This window comes from Sorex araneus, chromosome 6 (assembly GCF_027595985.1).
Source record: "Sorex araneus isolate mSorAra2 chromosome 6, mSorAra2.pri, whole genome shotgun sequence".
NCBI lineage: Eukaryota > Metazoa > Chordata > Mammalia > Eulipotyphla > Soricidae > Sorex > Sorex araneus.
Window position 1 is genome coordinate 38,780,812 of NC_073307.1, and position 12,836 is coordinate 38,793,647.

At 35.1% G+C, this 12,836-nt stretch overlaps 1 protein-coding gene across 2 annotated transcripts in view; it reads right to left on the minus strand.

Annotated features, from left to right (window-relative positions):
- Positions 1-3,195: 3,195 nt before the first annotated feature.
- The window catches only part of PRR16 (proline rich 16), a 331,236-nt gene continuing 321,595 nt past the window's right edge, over positions 3,196-12,836 (minus strand). For both annotated transcript variants that reach the window (XM_004609806.2, XM_055143264.1), the window contains one exon: positions 3,196-4,449. The gene's annotated coding sequence lies outside the window, so the exon portion shown is untranslated. The remainder of the gene's footprint in view (positions 4,450-12,836) is intronic.

Here is a 12,836-nt window from a genome sequence, read left to right on the forward strand (position 1 = left end):
GATCTTCTGATACTGTGTTTTATTCCTACTTTGCACTATTATGCACATGACTTGCCTTAGTCACCCTTCTGATCTCACCTCAGTGTTCACTTCTGCACTGAATTTGACCCACTGGATAGAGGGCTGTGATAGAGCATATAATCTATGCCAGTATAATTGTTTAAGTAGTCAAAGAGCATTTTAATACATTTATATGTGTTTCTCTGCAACTATATTTTAAACTATATTCATATGCCAAAACCAGTCACAATGATGAGTCTCAATCCCCTGACCCTGACAGAGCCTCCAATGCAGCACCATTGGGAAGGACGAGTAAAGAGAGGCTTCTAAAATCTCCGGGCTAGGACGAATGGAGATGTTACTGAGATCCCTCGAGAAAATCGACTATCAATGGGATGATGATTGTGATGATCAAAATAAAGCCTTGGGGGTGCTAGGGTGATAACACAGTGGATAGGACATTTACCTTTCACTCAGCTGACCCAGGTTCGATTCCCAGCATCCCATATGGCCCCCGAGCACCACCAGGAGTAATTCCTGAGTGCAAAGTCAGAAGTACCCCTGTTCATTGACAGTTGTGACCCAAAACAGAAATAAATAAATAAATAAATAAATAAATAAATAAATAAATAAATAAATAAATAAAGTCTTGGAATTCTCACCTTTTTCTTCCAGTGTCCAGTTAATTTTATATTCTAGTTTATGAAATGATTCATCTAGATAAGCAAAACTAAAAGAGTTGGAACCAGGAAGAACAAAAGGCAAGCGAGCTATGTGCAAAATCAGAAGTAGAGATTACTCATGGATACTATTTTGGTAGTTCAAGATCCATCTGGAGAGAAACACTTAAAAAATCATTTCCCTTGTTTGAAAGAAAAATCACAGTTATGTCGAATTCTTTGAAGAAATGTATATGGTAACTAGAGACCAAAATCTGTATTTACAAGCCCAGAGATGGGGCACAATGGTAAAGTACCTAGCTCACAGGCATGAATCAGGCCATGAGTTTAATTCCCAGAGCCATCCACATCTTCTAATGGGGTCCCACATTGCACTGGAACCTCATCCTGTGTAAAGCAAACAAGCATGTGAGCACCGCCACCAAGTGCAACCCTTACAGCATCGCCATCATGTGTGGCCCCTACAAGCATCAGAAATGTGTAAGCATCACAGTCAAGTGTTTCATCACTGAGATCCAGTGTGTGACTCCTTGACATTTCAACAACTAAGTGAAAAAAAGGGGTACAATATTGTAGGGAGCACTTATCATTGGAAACTCAAATATTTTAAATAGATAAAAGCAGTCATGAAAAGAACAGTGTTTGCCATCAAGGCAGGCTGGGAGTGGGGGGCATGGTGGGTGGGAAACTGGAAATATTGGTGGCGGGAAATGTACATTGAAGAAGGGATGGATGTTGGAAAGTTGCATGACTAAAGACAAATCATGAACAACTTTGTAACTGTGTACCTTATGGTAATTAAATTGAAAACAAAAAGATGAAAACCAGTCTCCCCGCCTCCACACACAGAGTATTAAACTATGCAGATAGCAAAAGGTAAGTTTGCAATGTGAAGAGGATAAGATGAGCAATTAACAAGTGAAATAATTTAAAAAGTACACAAAATTCAAGTTGAAGAGAATTATCCAAATTCAAGGAAACTCAGACTGTGTGTTCTTTTTAAAAAAGTCATTCTAATAGATTTTATATTATAGTCAGTGCTAATTTGTCAAAGAGTATTCCTGATAATGTCACAGTTTGTAACTTCTTTTACGGCCTCTTGACTACAGCACATACAGCCTGGCATCTTGCTGACAATAGTCACAAAATGAGGTACTATAATTGCTTATTAATTATTCTTTTTCTTTTTTGTTTTGTTTTGGTGGCACACCTGGCAATGCTCAGGGCTGTCTCCTAGCTCTGTGCTCAAGAATCAATCTTGGCAGGAACAGGGAACCATATGGGATGGCAGGGATTGAACCCAGGTTAGCCATGTACAAGGCAAGCACCCAACCACACTTGGTGGCAGTGTTCACATGCTTGTTTGCTTTACACAGGATGAGGTTCCAGTGCAATGTGGGGACCACACTAGAAGCTGTGGATGGCTCTGGGAATTAAACTCATGGCCTTATTCATGCCTGTGAGCTAGGTATATTACTATTTTGCTTCATCTCTGGACCTGTAAATACAGATTTTGGTCTCTAGTTACCATAAACATCGTTCTTCATAGATTTTATTGTTAGAAGTTTGAGAAAATTTTGATCTTATCTTTGATTTTAAATAGTTCACAACTTGAAGCAATGAGCAAATACCTTATTTTTGAATGCTGAGCCAGCTTAGCCATCTGTCCTTGATGCTTAACATTCCACAGGGACCAGCAATTTGGTTCCAGTCTGGATTATTTTCATGTACAACGTCTTAATTTTCAGGGATTCAAATCATGCATGACCAACTAATTTTCTTCATTATGTTTACAGGATGCACTAAGTACTACCAAGAGAGACCGCAGAGAATAAATCGATTTAAGTGTGCAGAACAGTGTAATGGGAATTTGGTTTTAGATCAGAGTTTTGGAAAAGCCCTATTATTTTCATCATTAAAAGGATCTTGTTTTGCTCTACTTATTAATTCTTGGTGAGAGCAACAACCATGAATGCTGACTCCATCAGAGGAGTACTCAAATAGAGGTGAACTCTTTGGGGATTCCAATAAGCTATTCTTGATTGAGAGTTCTGTTCTGGTTCTAGTCCAACAGTTTGGCCATTTTTATACATGTTTGATAGGAGTTCTCAGAAGACTTCTGAGAGGATTATGAGGGCCTGTTGTGTATGATCAATGACCTAAACAATTAATCTAATTTTCATCATCTCTGGAGCATATTTTCAGAAACAGAACTTAGGGGAAAAGTAAAACACCTATTTGATAACCCAACTCTTTCCCCCTCAACCATGTACTTAATCTAAAATAGTAATTTGTTGACTATGACTGGACTATTCAAATAAACCATAAGAAGGTAAATGTAAAAATATATAATTGCTTCCTGAGTTTATGAATAAAACACAACTGTAAGACTACCAAAACAAACTTAAGTTTCAATTTTCCACAAGATCTGAATTAATAAGACCAAAATTTATGAAAGAATTCTTGGTAATGTTATCTTCTGAATAATGAAAACCACATCAAGTAGGCAAAGAGAAATAATACAAACAACACATTTATTTAGAAAAATAAACTGAAAATGCTGTTTGTTTGTCTGGTACATTTTCCCATGAAGCTTAGGTAAATGACTATAAAAAACTGTTATATGTCAAATACAAATTACAAATGACTTCTTTAAATTGAGAGAACAAATAGATGTTCAACACAAGTTTTTAGTGTACAGTTCACTGCATTTGACTTACTAGTTGTTAATGATATAAAATGATCTTTGTTTAATTAAAAAAACTTTTGATCCTTTTTCATTTATTTTGACCACACTCATAATTTTTTTTTATTATCTTTCTGTAGTTGTTTTAAAATGTGAGACAAGTCCATGTTTTAAGAGATAAGTGATAATAACGAAGAAAGAGAAATTGATGTCTGGAGAATTCTTCAATGATTTTTTTTTCTGGACTCTTGAAAGAAACTGCTGTGGTCTCAAAACTCACTGGACCATCTGTGCAAATCCCAGCACACATCATTACCCTGAATGGAAGTGACAGTGCAAATATTTGAAGTGCATTGAGAAGTCATCAAAAGAGCTGGCCTCTCCCCTTTCTCAACAGGTATGCAGTGAAGGACTGAATGAAGGTCACTTTTCAAGCACTTGATGACAACACGTTTTCCTTTATGGCTTTGAGGTGGACACAAGGTGGCGACCATCCTCTCTCTCTCTTTGCCCACACTAAAAACTTCCTTAATGGTCTTCACTGCCGTCCTGCTGCTAAGCTGTTCAGTTTGCTTTGTTTATAAAGTGTGTCATTCTGCTAGAGATACATCCTATCTCTATACTTTCTTTTCCCCCCGAGAAATCAATTGATGATTTACTAGCTTAATGGCTGATTATACATTTGCTGGGGTTCACATGTGAGAATAATTGTATTCGGGATGAAGTGAAGTGGGTTTCGTTTGGTTTCATTTCTTTGTTGGCTGGCTTTTTAAGTCCTTTTCACATTTGTTTATTTTTTTTTCAAATCTTCTTGTTGATTTCTAAGTGGAGAGATTTAAGGCTGTGGCTTTTTTATCCCCCCTGCCCCCGCTCATGGCTGTCAGACTAGAGGCAGATGATTTTATGCAGACCCTCTCTTGATCCCTTGTGCTCCAGAATGAAGGGATTTGCTGCTCCGAAATGAACAGTTCCTGGTTACTTCAAAATTAAATCTGGTCTCAGGAAGTCTTAATGATGAATTTGGAGTGAGAAAAGTTGGCTGACGTGCCTCCAAATAAAGATATTCCTTTCAACCTGAAGGAACTGTCAAAAGAAGAAAAACAATGACAAAACATCAGTTTTATAAGTATAACTTAACAACAACAACAAAACAAACAAGCATGATTGAAAAGAAATTCTGTTAATAGTAAGCTATATTTGAAATTAGTTGACATATTAAAAATTTTCAAACTTCAAAAACCAATTTTTTTTCTTGGTTTTTCATCCACACCTGGTGGTGCTAAGGGTTACTCCTGGCTCTATCAGAAACCATTCTTGGAGGTGGGATTATATTTGGTTCCTGGGATTCAAATGGGATTGGTCACATACAAGGGAAATGATGAAAACCTTATACTATCTCTCTGGCCCAAGAATTTTGTTTTAAAAACCAAAATATGATCTAAACATCAATTTCACTTATGTCTCACAAAAAATCATTAAAAATATGTTCATAAAAACCTAGAAGTCTGCTCGTATATTTTAATTATTATTTCTCTTTAAATATTTGACCAAAATGGTTGACTAATAATTGACCCAAATAACCAAGATATCCCTTAAAACCTTAGACTAAAATTTTATTTTGCCCATGGACTACGAGAGCATAAAATTATTTTTAAGAATCTTATACATTGTGAACCGCCACTGTATCACTGTCATTCCATTGCTCATAGATTTGCTCGAGCGGGTACCAGCAACGAACCAAATAACTAAAATTAAGACACCTGTAAAGTGCCAGCTACACAAGACTTAAAGAACTAATTTTGAGAATCTTTATCATTAACATAGAATTGTAATTTCAAATAAAAACAGATTTTGAAACACTTTGCAAAAATAACCTTTATTACAATAGATATAGTCTGAATGCATTATCAAATTACCAGAAAAAATGCACTTTCCCCTGACGCAGCAAAGCTGCCAAGGAACTGTTTATGTTTCATGTCATGAAAATTGACAATCCTTTTAAATTATTGCTTAAAATAAATTATGTTCATATTTGTAATTAACAAATATGCTTTTTGGAAAACAAAAAAGGAATGAAAGGTAGTTATAATTCTCAGCCTGCACTCCCAATAGCAAGCACTCTTAGCACCACTTAATATCAGAGTTTATCTATGATTTTCTATGTAAGTTATTATGTTAAGAGAGTATTTATGCAATGATTTACTATTACTACATTCATGTAGGATATTGTCCCGCTACTAAAGACTCAACCACAAGGTAGGGACAGTTCCCTGGTAAAATAGCATAGATCTTAGAATATAAATAAACAACAAAAAATGCACCCAGTAAAGAATAGAATGAAACGGTTCGGCTCTTTTAGATGTAGAGGGCCACAGAGGCTAAAACATATTTAAAAAAATCAAACAGAATAGAAAATTATCATGAGTTTAGTCTAGACATTAAGGATGCCTGCTGATTGGTTATGCAAAATATCTCAACTTCTGCTCTTAATGTACCCATTAAACTTTGATATGCTTACTATCTGATCTTAAGATTTCTTTCAACTTAAACTCTAATTGAGTGTTGGAACCAGGGTTAAGAGTATCCTCTAAAAACAGATAAACAAGCAAACATAATAAATCATTCAATCCTTTTGCAACAAAGTCTGTCAATACCATTCTACTACATTAATAAGAATCTTTTTTTTTTTCATTGTCACTTTCAAATACCAACATCAATCGTGGTAGGAAATAAATCAAACAAATAATTAAAACAAAAAATCACTTTCTTTTCTTTATTGACTCCAGATTAGCACTGTAGCACTGTAGTCCTATTGTTCATCGATTTGCTTGAGCAGGCACCAGTAACGTCTCCATTGTGAGACTTGTTACTGTTTTTGGCATGTCAAATATGCCACAGATAGCTTGCCAGTCTCTGCCGTGTGGGCAGGATACTCTCAATAGTTTGCCAGGCTCTCCAAGAGGGATGGAGGAATCTAACCCGGGTTGGCTTCCTGCGAGGCAAACACCCTACCCACTATGCTATCACTCCAGACTCCAGATTAAAACCAGGAAAATCATCAGCCACAAGTAGTTGGCAAATATCAGGGTTTTCTCTGGTTTATCACTAAACATATTCTATTAAAGATACAAAAGTAGTGGAATTCTGTCTATCATTCTGGATTTGATTCAGTTATGTCTCCACTACCATTCGCATACCAGATACTGTTCTAGGAACCATGGGGATGATTTTTAATCTCTAGAGATGGAAACAGAAATATTCATAATAAAGACTTGTGCCTATAACATATGTATGAAATAAAGCATGAATGTTTGAATAGAAGCCTATGAAAACACAATGCAGTTAGTTATGAAATTAATCACATTTCATACACAGAGAACTGAGAGCAGAGGTAAGAGAAAGAAGCAAAGGAGAGCAAGGTCTCCTTGAGAGTGAGGAGCCTGAAACTGACTCGAGAAATACTGACATCTCTATAGAGTTTCACGGGGTCCAAAATTTCCTTCTATACAATATGAAAGAAATTAGACTTTCAGTCAAGAAATTTCAGGAACTGTCGAGAATTCTAATGATGACAGTGACTTGAGGGAATAGGAAAAGTGTGATGGAGGGGAGAGACAGTATAAATGTCATTTTCAAAGACATTTACAGGAAGGGACAGCAAAGCCAGCAACTGAAAGCAGTAACTGCTCACTTCAAATGCTTTCTGGGTGCTAAATTAAAAGAGAACAAAAGAACTCATTCTTTTTTACTAAATGGAGAGAGCATTTCTTTCCATTTCCAACTATGAGACAAAACATTGTTTATGAATTTTTTTTTATCCTATCGATTTCTTTCTGAGTGTCTCATGGAAAAAGATAATGACTCTCAACCCACAGTGAGCACACATTAAATGCTGAGACTAAAATCCTCTAACCAGTAGGCATTCACAGCCATTGATTGGGATCTAACATTGGGCATTAAAGGTATAGATCACAATCTCACTGAATTTTGAAGTTTTATTAAAAATATCCAGGGCTCTCTCTATACGGTATTAGATAACATGTTCAATAAGCCTCGAGCTCAATTTTTCCCATGAAGGAAAAGCTTCAAATAACTACATTATTGCATTTTAATATTTTCATGAACTTCCACTATTATAGGGTTGTAAATATATTTTTAAGCCATCATATCTTTCAATGGTTGTGACAAATATGTGCACAGGAGTGTAGCCACCACAAATGTACAAACTAAGTACATTTACTCAGTGTGCCTGGAAGATAATATAGCAGGTAAGGCACTTGTGTTGCCTGTGGCTGACCAGCTTTGATCCTGGGCACCGATGCCCCACCAGAAGTGATCCTTGAGCACAGGAGTAAGCTCTGATTATGGACAAGTGTGGCTTTCCAAAAACATTGAGCTAGTCAGTCAAATAATATCAAAGGAATGAAAAATATATCACATGCACTTATAAGACCAATGTGATGAGAAATGCCCTGGAAATATTTTTGACCCATTTTTCAAAGCAAAGTGTTAATTACTTCACTCATATCAAAAAGATTTTCTTATAATTAATATTTTATTTTTTTTTGTAGAAAATAATATTTTTAGTATTTTTTTTAGAAAGTAATAGGTCAAAATTTTCAAGCACTTCAGGAGTCACATTTTCAATTTTTAAACTATTCCAGACCTCAATCTGACATGCAAAATACAAGTGATACTGGATAATTTTAAGACTTTGAAGTAATTAAGTGTCAAATTGACTGATATATGTAGATAGTATATTAAGTGAAAGTATTCCTACCACATAAAGACATCATGATTTTTCAAAATGCCTACACAGCAAGAAAAACTAAGAGAAAGCTAAAAATGTGAATTTGCCCAAACAAAATGTGTCTTATGATTCTCTACTTTTTTATACCTTGGCATGATTTTTATAATTATCTTCTTTATATTATTAACATTCAAAAACATAAATACACACGGATAAGAAATAATTTCTTAAATATATTTTATAAAACATTTATGTACATATATGTATATTTACATCTTTGTATGTGCATAATTTAAAATATTTAAACCAGAAGACAATATGTGATATGACTGCAGAATTTTAATATGTATGAGGAAACCGAAATATTGCAAAAAAATATGTCTTATTTAATGCAATGTCAACAAGAAGTGCTCCCTTGATTTTGTTAGATAAAAAAAAAATATAAAAATATCTACTACAGGTCAGACATCATGACAAGACTGAGAAACATAAGGTATAATGAGTTATATTTGTACTACACCTAGAATGAAATCTTTCACACTTTCTATGTGAAAATAACCTATGAAGTACATAGTCTCAGAATTTTCCAGGTAAGAAAATTCTGGTTCAGTAAGATGACATAAAGGTTAGCACTTATAACTAGAAATGTTACCTCCCTCCTCCCCAACACACACACACACACACACACACACACAAAACCAAGCATTATAAACTCAGAGAATGCATATGCATGTGTCAAAGATGGAATAAATTATTGAATACCCATGATAGTGGTTAGATTATCCATAGAGTTGAAAATACTTATCTGTCTATTTGCATACAGAGTTCGTTAATTCTATTTCAATCTATCCATCTAACATATTTGTTCTTACTTATGGATTTGTAAATGTCCAAATGGATTGGGAATAATCTACACAGCATTTATCAGTTACCTATATATTGCCGTACTTTAAGAGGCTATTCTTACCATGTAACAATCCACATATACATGTGATTGTATTTGTGGACACTAATCATTCATTTCAACTCCATGATACATTTCAAAATCAATCTATATGTAGTAAAACTAAAAATTCTATAGCAAAACTTTAGATTTATAGAATTGGTGAATTGGAATCTATCCAATGTTAAATAGACATATCAAAAATTTAGCAATAATATTTATTAAGATCCTCATTTTAGGTTTCACTGTAGTTTTATTTCATGTAGAGATATCATTCATATTTTACTGTTTATTCCAATACAGTTTATATATTTCATGACTATTAGATTAAAAAAAATCTAAGAGTTTACTGTTGGCATACAATAGTATATTAAATTTTAAAATATTCTTATCTCTGCTAATTTATTCATCTTATTGATTCTACAAAGTTTTCATCAATATTCTGGGATAATCTAGGTTAGTAATCAAATCATCTATAAATTCTGATAGTTTCATTTTTTTTCAAAATTTAGAACTTACATGGCTTTTACTTTTGACTTATTTCATTGATTGGTAACTCAAGCAATCAATTAGTAACTCAATCTACTGAAGTAAAATAGTGCCAGTAAAAAAAAAATTGCCAATAAAATCATGTCATTATGATGTCTTATTTTAATAGAAGAGTTTTAACTATTATTTGGTAAAAACAAATAATAGTTTTGGTATTATTTGGTAATATTAGAGTTTGAATGTTCTTTGAAGAAATTTTAATCACATCTATTTTTCTAACAAACTAACGTCCAGTTACATTGAAACAGACATCACTTAAATGTTTTCTTTATAAGATAAACTTCATTTGATTTCATTACAGATGCAGTATGTCTGATTCCTAAAAGCACTCAATTTGTTTCTTCTCAATTTTACTTCCTCTTAATATTCCATGGTATCTGAGATGCAAAGATTAAAAGTTTTTATAGTAAGATCTAATCAACAGTGTGATGGTATTTTGCAGTCCTGAGGGCAGAGATCTTGTGAATGAGATTAGTTCTCTAATAAAGGAGAAACCATAGAGCTCCCTTGACCTTTCCTTACAGAGAGGAAAAGTAGTAGCTATCAGGAATCAGGAAGTGAGCTTTCTGAGCATCTGTCCTTGACTGTGCACTACCCAGAACTGTGAGAAATAAGAGATTTTTCCTTCACTTCTCCAGTCTAAGATGTCTTTATTACAGCAACTTTCATGGACTATGACACAGAGGAGGGAACCCACTTTTACATTATGTTCAAAAACAAAAGATAATTTTAATCAAACTATTTAACAATGAACTTGATACCTTGTGATAATTATTTTTCTAACATCATTAATTTTTTATCTACTTTTAATTTTTCTTATATACTCTATTAATCTTTCTTATCTTTTCTTGGTATATCTTAATATTTTTTTCTTTTTGAATCTTAATTGCATTTTGACTATAGCTATCATTTTGAATCTTACTGTATGACAAGCCAGGCAATAAGGTCTATTTGTTCACCAAATCCTAAACTATTTGTTTCCTAATGTGAATAAATGGATCACAAAGCACTTTCTCCTTGACTGTGAAAATAAAAATGACCTTGAGTTAACTTTCTAGCTGTTTCCATGAAAATTCATTTCTGGTAACATGTTATCTGAAACTGTCCTACTGCCATACTTTGTGTATTTTGATACTTTAAATCTTTCTAATGAAACCATTATCAAGTGTAGTCAGTACAGACTTCACATAAGACTGTCCATCTCCTTGAGATGGAACTACTAACGGAGGGTTCTGTAACTAGGAAGATTATTTTTATTCATAAAATTATCAAGAAGTTATTGGTCTTGTGTTCTATCATGAGCAGAGAACTATCAGTGGTCCAGAGAAGAAACAGGGCAAGACTGTGTAGATGTAACTAACCTTGGTTCTCTCTGAAAACCTGCAACAGGTTCTGAGGTTGAGGACTGTAGCACTATCACTGAAGCACTGTCATCCCATTGTTCATCAATTTGCAACAGTAATGTTTCCATCCTGAGACTTGTTGTTACTGTTTTTGGCATATCAAATATGCCACAGGTAGTTTGCCAGCTCCACCATGAGGGTGGGATACTCTCGGTAGCTTGCTGGACTCTCCAAGAGAACTGGAGGAATCAAACCCGGATCAGCCTTGTGCAAAACAAACGCTCTACTTGCTGTGATATTGCTCCAGTCCAAGTTGAGGACACAGTTTAAAATACCACATCTTTGAAACTGATTAATAAAAACAAAGTAGAAAAAATTGGCAGTTTTATTGAAATATGAAAAAATATTCTAGAGCTTCCAGTGATAGTTGTATTGAATCAGATTCTTAAAAGACAATGTATCATGGATGTTGGAATACTGTATGTCATGAGGAAAATGGAGAGCTTCTGTAGCTGGGTCCCTGTATGACTGAAACCCAACCATGAACAACTTTGTAACTGTGAAAATAAAAACAGTAAAACTTAAAAAAACAATCAATGTGCCACTAATCTGGAAATTGAAAGTGAAAGGAAGGTTTCTAATATGGGCACCTGTAGGATTACATAACTTCAGGTAGTTTAGGTTTATTGGGTTACTCCCGTCACAGTGCTCCCATTCCTCTGTGTTTATTTGTAGCTTCTTTCTTAGTGTTCTGTTGACTTGTAAATAATGTTTTTCTCTTCTCCTTGAGTCCTTTGCATAGTTTATTCAGAGCAAGTCCTTTTTGTATGGACAAAGAAAGACATTTATTAATATGCCTTTGCAATTGGGATTTAATTGGCTTTGAATATTATTAATTCCCGGGCATCTGCTTTCTTTACTGTAGCCTTGGTTGCCCTCAGTTCCTAGCCCTCTAAAAGGCAGGGTCCCAACGGGGGACGAGACGGACCCAGGGCAAGCGGTAAGTTATGTGCTACCCTGGCATTGAGATGGGCCTGGCCAAAGTGCCTCATTCTTAACTATAAGTTAAGAGTCTGATCATGGACAAGTGCTGTCATGATCTTAAAGTAATGACGAGACTAGGACCCTGCTAGGGATAGGAAAGACTAATCTGGCCCAGGCACTGTAGTCTGAGATTGAGATGACCCCAGGAGAGCAATTCTAAAAGTTTAATGCATCTCTTGCTATGCTCATACAAAACGATTAATATTAAGAATGCTTATATATTTGTTGGACAAGGAGAGGAGAAACACAACCATGGGATTTCATCATTGATGGGTCCTGCTGAAGAGAGAATAGGTGTTCTGCTATTGTTATTGAACCTTTTAAGCTTGAATTGTGACATTGTAGATTCCAGGCTCTGTCCCAGCCTTGTCTTTGGGATGTAGATTTCAGGTGCTGCCTAGTTTGTAATTGACAATGTAGATTTCATGTGGCAGCCCAGCCCAGTCTTTGGTATGTAAATCCGAGTGCTTTCAGCCCAAGGAAGGCTTCTTTTTTGGTTTTGTATCTGCTTTCCAGAGGCCAAGATTACTGGCCTGCAGATACAAGAGAATAATGTTGCCTCAGTGTTCTTCCTGTAAGATCTTTTGGTGCCTTTGGTAACGTCAATGTATTGCGCCCTGAGCAAAAAGGAGTTCTGAGAGAGAGACATGGGGAAGGAGCGACTAAAGAAGGTAGCAGAGTAGATCCAGAGAGAGGCTGGAGCTGGAAGTGCGGGAGATGGAAGTTTAAAGATTGAATAAGAAGTGACAAATCAGCAACCAGCTTTTCCTTGACCACGGGCAGTTCTGATCCAGTTTGATCCAGTTCTCGGCAAGCCTTAGTTTTTTACAGGCACCTTGAG